Source organism: Oncorhynchus clarkii, chromosome 12 (assembly GCF_045791955.1).
Source record: "Oncorhynchus clarkii lewisi isolate Uvic-CL-2024 chromosome 12, UVic_Ocla_1.0, whole genome shotgun sequence".
In the NCBI taxonomy this organism is placed as follows: domain Eukaryota; kingdom Metazoa; phylum Chordata; class Actinopteri; order Salmoniformes; family Salmonidae; genus Oncorhynchus; species Oncorhynchus clarkii.
In genome coordinates this window covers 96,021,620-96,027,619 of record NC_092158.1, presented here as the reverse complement: position 1 = coordinate 96,027,619, position 6,000 = coordinate 96,021,620, and the positions used below count along the sequence as shown (strand labels likewise).

At 48.5% G+C, this 6,000-nt stretch overlaps 1 protein-coding gene across 1 annotated transcript in view; it reads right to left on the bottom strand.

The window, feature by feature from the left end:
- LOC139422612 (unconventional myosin-XV-like) overlaps positions 1-6,000 on the bottom strand; it is a 188,449-nt gene that overhangs the window by 48,917 nt on the left and 133,532 nt on the right. The gene's annotated exons all lie outside the window — the stretch shown is intronic.

Below are 6,000 nucleotides of genomic sequence, written 5' to 3'. Positions count from 1 at the left end.
ACATAAAGCAAAGCAGTGTGACACAAACAACACAGAGTTACACATGGAATAAACAAACGTACAATCAATAACACAATAGAAAAGTCTATATACAGTGTGTGCAAATGAGGTAAGATTAGGGAGGTAAGGCAATAAATAGGCCATAGAGGCGAAATAATTACAATTTAGCATTAATACTGGAGTGATAGATGTGCAGATGACGATGTGCAAGTAGAGATACTGGTGTGCAAAAGAGCAAAAAAATAAAAACAAATATGGGGATGAGGTAGGTAGTTGGTTGGATGGGCTATTTACAGATGGGCTGTGTACAGCTGCAGCGGTCGGTAAGCTGCTCAGTTAGCTGATGCTTAAAGTTAGTGAGGGAGATATAAGTCTCCAACTTCAGTGATTTTTGCAATTCGTTCCAGTCATTGGCAGCAGAGAACTGGAAGAAAAGGCGGCCAAAGGAGGTGTTGGCTTTGGGGATGACCAGTGAGATAAACCTGCTGGAGCGCGTGCTACGGATGGGTGTTGTTATGGTGACCAGTGAGATAAACCTGCTGGAGCGCGTGCTACGGGTGGGTGTTGTTATGGTGACCAGTGAGATAAACCTGCTGGAGCGCGTGCTACGGATGGGTGTTGTTATGGTGACCAGTGAGATAAACCTGCTGGAGCGCGTGCTACGGGTGGGTGTTGTTATGCTGACCAGTGAGATAAACCTGCTGGAGCGCGTGCTACGGGTGGGTGTTGTTATGGTGACCAGTGAGATAAACCTGCTGGAGCGCGTGCTACGGATGGGTGTTGTTATGGTGACCAGTGAGATAAACCTGCTGGAGCGCGTGCTACGGGTGGGTGTTGTTATGGTGACCAGTGAGATAAACCTGCTGGAGCGCGTGCTACGGATGGGTGTTGTTATGGTGACCAGTGAGATAAACCTGCTGGAGCGCGTGCTACGGGTGGGTGTTGTTATGGTGACCAGTGAGATAAACCTGCTGGAGCGCGTGCTACGGGTGGGTGTTGTTATGGTGACCAGTGAGATAAACCTGCTGGAGCGCGTGCTACGGGTGGGTGTTGTTATGGTGACCAGTGAGATAAACCTGCTGGAGCGCGTGCTACGGATGGGTGTTGTTATGGTGACCAGTGAGATAAACCTGCTGGAGCGCGTGCTACGGGTGGGTGTTGTTATGGTGACCAGTGAGATAAACCTGCTGGAGCGCGTGCTACGGGTGGGTGTTGTTATGGTGACCAGTGAGATAAACCTGCTGGAGCGCGTGCTACGGGTGGGTGTTGTTATGGTGACCAGTGAGATAAACCTGCTGGAGCGCGTGCTACGGGTGGGTGTTGTTATCGTGACCAGTGAGATACACCTGCTGGAGCGCGTGCTACGGATGGGTGTTGTTATGGTGACCAGTGAGATAAACCTGCTGGAGCGCGTGCTACGGGTGGGTGTTGTTATGGTGACCAGTGAGATAAACCTGCTGGAGCGCGTGCTACGGATGGGTGTTGTTATGGTGACCAGTGAGATAAACCTGCTGGAGCGCGTGCTACGGGTGGGTGTTGTTATGGTGACCAGTGAGATAAACCTGCTGGAGCGCGTGCTACGGGTGGGTGTTGTTATGGTGACCAGTGAGATAAACCTGCTGGAGCGCGTGCTACGGGTGGGTGTTGTTATGGTGACCAGTGAGATAAACCTGCTGGAGCGCGTGCTACGGGTGGGTGTTGTTATGGTGACCAGTGAGATAAACCTGCTGGAGCGCGTGCTACGGATGGGTGTTGTTATGGTGACCAGTGAGATAAACCTGCTGGAGCACGTGCTACGGGTGGGTGTTGTTATCGTGACCAGTGAGATACACCTGCTGGAGCGCGTGCTACGGATGGGTGTTGTTATGGTGACCAGTGAGATAAACCTGCTGGAGCGCGTGCTACGGGTGGGTGTTGTTATGGTGACCAGTGAGATAAACCTGCTGGAGCGCGTGCTACGGATGGGTGTTGTTATGGTGACCAGTGAGATAAACCTGCTGGAGCGCGTGCTACGGGTGGGTGTTGTTATGGTGACCAGTGAGATAAACCTGCTGGAGCGCGTGCTACGGATGGGTGTTGTTATGGTGACCAGTGAGATAAACCTGCTGGAGCGCGTGCTACTTGAGATAAACCTGCTGGAGCGTGTGCTACGGGTGGGTGTTGTTATGGTGACCAGTGAGATAAACCTGCTGGAGCGCGTGCTACGGGTGGGTGTTGTTATGGTGACCAGTGAGATAAACCTGCTGGAGCGCGTGCTACGGGTGGGTGTTGTTATGGTGACCAGTGAGATAAACCTGCTGGAGCGCTTGCTACGGGTGGGTGTTGTTATGGTGACCAGTGAGCGGATATAAGGCGGAGCTTTACCTAGTGGTGAGCTGTGTGGGTCTCAGACAGCATTGGCTATAAGTGTAAGTTGGCAGCACTGATATTTGGCATCTCGACCACGTTCAGGGCTTTCTGAAAGCATTCAGATCCCTTGACTTTTTCCACATTTTGTTACGTTACAGTCTTATTAAATACAAACAAATCTTCATCAACATACACACAACACCCCATGTTGATAAAGTGAAAACAGGTTTTTAGACATTTTTTGCAAATGTATTAAAAATAAAAAACAGAAATATTCAGACCCATTGTTATGAGACTCGAAATTGAGCTCAGGTGCATCCTGTTTCCATTGATCAACCTTGAGATGTTTCTACAAATTTATTGGAGTCCACTTGTAGCATCATACTCTAGGATGTAATCGCTGCCAAAGGTGCTTCAAGAAAGTACTGAGTAAAGGGTCTGAAAACTTATGTAAATGTGATATTTCAGTTTATTTTGTATTTTTTATTAGCAAACATTTCTAAAAAAAGTGTTTTTGCTTTGTCATTATGGGGTACTGTGATGTCATTATGGGGTACTGTGACTTCATTATGGGGTATTGTGATGTCATTATGGGGTATTGTGATGTCATTATGGGATATTGTGTGTAGATTGATGAGGGGGAAATTATTTAATACATTTCAGAATAAGGATGTAAAGTAACAAAATGTGGAAAAAGTCAAGGGGTCTGAATACTTTCCGAAGGCACTGCTCTGTTTCAGCTGGTATGGTCAGTCTAGCTGTCTGGAGAAGGTACTGCTCTGTTTCAGCTGGTATGGTCAGTCTAGCTGTCTGGAGAAGGTACTGCTCTGTTTCAGCTGTTACGGTCAGTCTAGCTGTATGGAGGAGAAGGTACTGCTCTGTTTCAGCTGGTATGGTCAGTCTAGCTGTATGGAGGAGAAGGCACTGCTCTGTTTCAGCTGGTATGGTCAGTCTAGCTGTATGGAGAAGGTACTGCTCTGTTTCAGCTGGTATGGTCAGTCTAGCTGTCTGGAGAAGGTACTGCTCTGTTTCAGCTGGTATGGTCAGTCTAGCTGTCTGGAGAAGGTACTGCTCTGTTTCAGCTGGTATGGTCAGTCTAGCTGTATGGAGGAGAAGGCACTGCTCTGTTTCAGCTGGTATGGTCAGTCTAGCTGTATGGAGAAGGTACTGCTCTGTTTCAGCTGGTATGGTCAGTCTAGCTGTATGGAGGAGGAGGTACTGCTCTGTTTCAGCTGGTATGGTCAGTCTAGCTGTATGGAGAAGGTACTGCTCTGTTTCAGCTGGTATGGTCAGTCTAGCTGTATGGAGGAGAAGGTACTGCTCTGTTTCAGCTGGTATGGTCAGTCTAGCTGAATGGAGGAGAAGGTACTGCTCTGTTTCAGCTGTTATGGTCAGTCTAGCTGTATGGAGGAGGTACTGCTCTGTTTCAGCTGGTATGGTCAGTCTAGCTGTATGGAGGAGGTACTGCTCTGTTTCAGCTGTTATGGTCAGTCTAGCTGTATGGAGGAGGAGGTACTGCTCTGTTTCAGCTGGTATGGTCAGTCTAGCTGTATGGAGGAGAAGGTACTGCTCTGTTTCAGCTGGTATGGTCAGTCTAGCTGTATGGAGGAGAAGGTACTGCTCTGTTTCAGCTGGTATGGTCAGTCTAGCTGTATGGAGGAGAAGGTACTGCTCTGTTTCAGCTGGTATGGTCAGTCTAGCTGTCTGGAGAAGGTACTGCTCTGTTTCAGCTGGTATGGTCAGTCTAGCTGTATGGAGAAGGTACTGCTCTGTTTCAGCTGGTATGGTCAGTCTAGCTGTATGGAGGAGGAGGTACTGCTCTGTTTCAGCTGGTATGGTCAGTCTAGCTGTATGGAGGAGAAGGTACTGCTCTGTTTCAGCTGGTATGGTCAGTCTAGCTGAATGGAGGAGAAGGTACTGCTCTGTTTCAGCTGGTATGGTCAGTCTAGCTGTATGGAGAAGGTACTGCTCTGTTTCAGCTGTTATGGTCAGTCTAGATGTATGGAGGAGAAGGTACTGCTCTGTTTCAGCTGTTATGGTCAGTCTAGCTGAATGGAGGAGGTACTGCTCTGTTTCAGCTGGTATGGTCAGTCTAGCTGTATGGAGGAGAAGGTACTGCTCTGTTTCAGCTGGTATGGTCAGTCTAGCTGTATGGAGGAGGAGGTACTGCTCTGTTTCAGCTGGTATGGTCAGTCTAGCTGTATGGAGGAGAAGGTACTGCTCTGTTTCAGCTGGTATGGTCAGTCTAGCTGAATGGAGGAGAAGGTACTGCTCTGTTTCAGCTGGTATGGTCAGTCTAGCTGTATGGAGGAGAAGGTACTGCTCTGTTTCAGCTGTTATGGTCAGTCTAGCTGTATGGAGGAGAAGGTACTGCTCTGTTTCAGCTGGTATGGTCAGTCTAGCTGTATGGAGAAGGTACTGCTCTGTTTCAGCTGGTATGGTCAGTCTAGCTGTATGGAGGAGAAGGTACTGCTCTGTTTCAGCTGGTATGGTCAGTCTAGCTGTATGGAGGAGAAGGTACTGCTCTGTTTCAGCTGTTATGGTCAGTCTAGCTGTATGGAGGAGAAGGTACTGCTCTGTTTCAGCTGGTATGGTCAGTCTAGCTGTATGGAGGAGAAGGTACTGCTCTGTTTCAGCTGGTATAGTCAGTCTAGCTGTATGGAGAAGGTACTGCTCTGTTTCAGCTGGTATGGTCAGTCTAGCTGTATGGAGAAGGTACTGCTCTGTTTCAGCTGGTATGGTCAGTCTAGCTGTATGGAGAAGGTACTGCTCTGTTTCAGCTGTTATGGTCAGTCTAGCTGTATGGAGGAGAAGGTACTGCTCTGTTTCAGCTGGTATGGTCAGTCTAGCTGTATGGAGGAGGAGGTACTGCTCTGTTTCAGCTGGTATGGTCAGTCTAGCTGTATGGAGGAGAAGGTACTGCTCTGTTTCAGCTGTTATGGTCAGTCTAGCTGTATGGAGGAGAAGGTACTGCTCTGTTTCAGCTGGTATGGTCAGTCTAGCTGTATGGAGGAGGTACTGCTCTGTTTCAGCTGGTATGGTCAGTCTAGCTGTATGGAGAAGGTACTGCTCTGTTTCAGCTGGTATGGTCAGTCTAGCTGTATGGAGAAGGTACTGCTCTGTTTCAGCTGGTATGGTCAGTCTAGCTGTATGGAGGAGGTACTGCTCTGTTTCAGCTGGTATGGTCAGTCTAGCTGTATAGAGAAGGTACTGCTCTGTTTCAGCTGGTATGGTCAGTCTAGCTGTATGGAGGAGAAGGTACTGCTCTGTTTCAGCTGTTATGGTCAGTCTAGCTGTATGGAGAAGGTACTGCTCTGTTTCAGCTGGTATGGTCAGTCTAGCTGTATGGAGGAGGTACTGCTCTGTTTCAGCTGGTATGGTCAGTCTAGCTGTATGGAGGAGAAGGTACTGCTCTGTTTCAGCTGGTATGGTCAGTCTAGCTGTATGGAGGATAAGGTACTGCTCTGTTTCAGCTGGTATGGTCAGTCTAGCTGTATGGAGGAGAAGGTACTGCTCTGTTTCAGCTGGTATGGTCAGTCTAGCTGTATGGAGGAGAAGGTACTGCTCTGTTTCAGCTGGTATGGTCAGTCTAGCTGTATGGAGGAGAAGGTACTGCTCTGTTTCAGCTGGTATGGTCAGTCTAGCTGTATG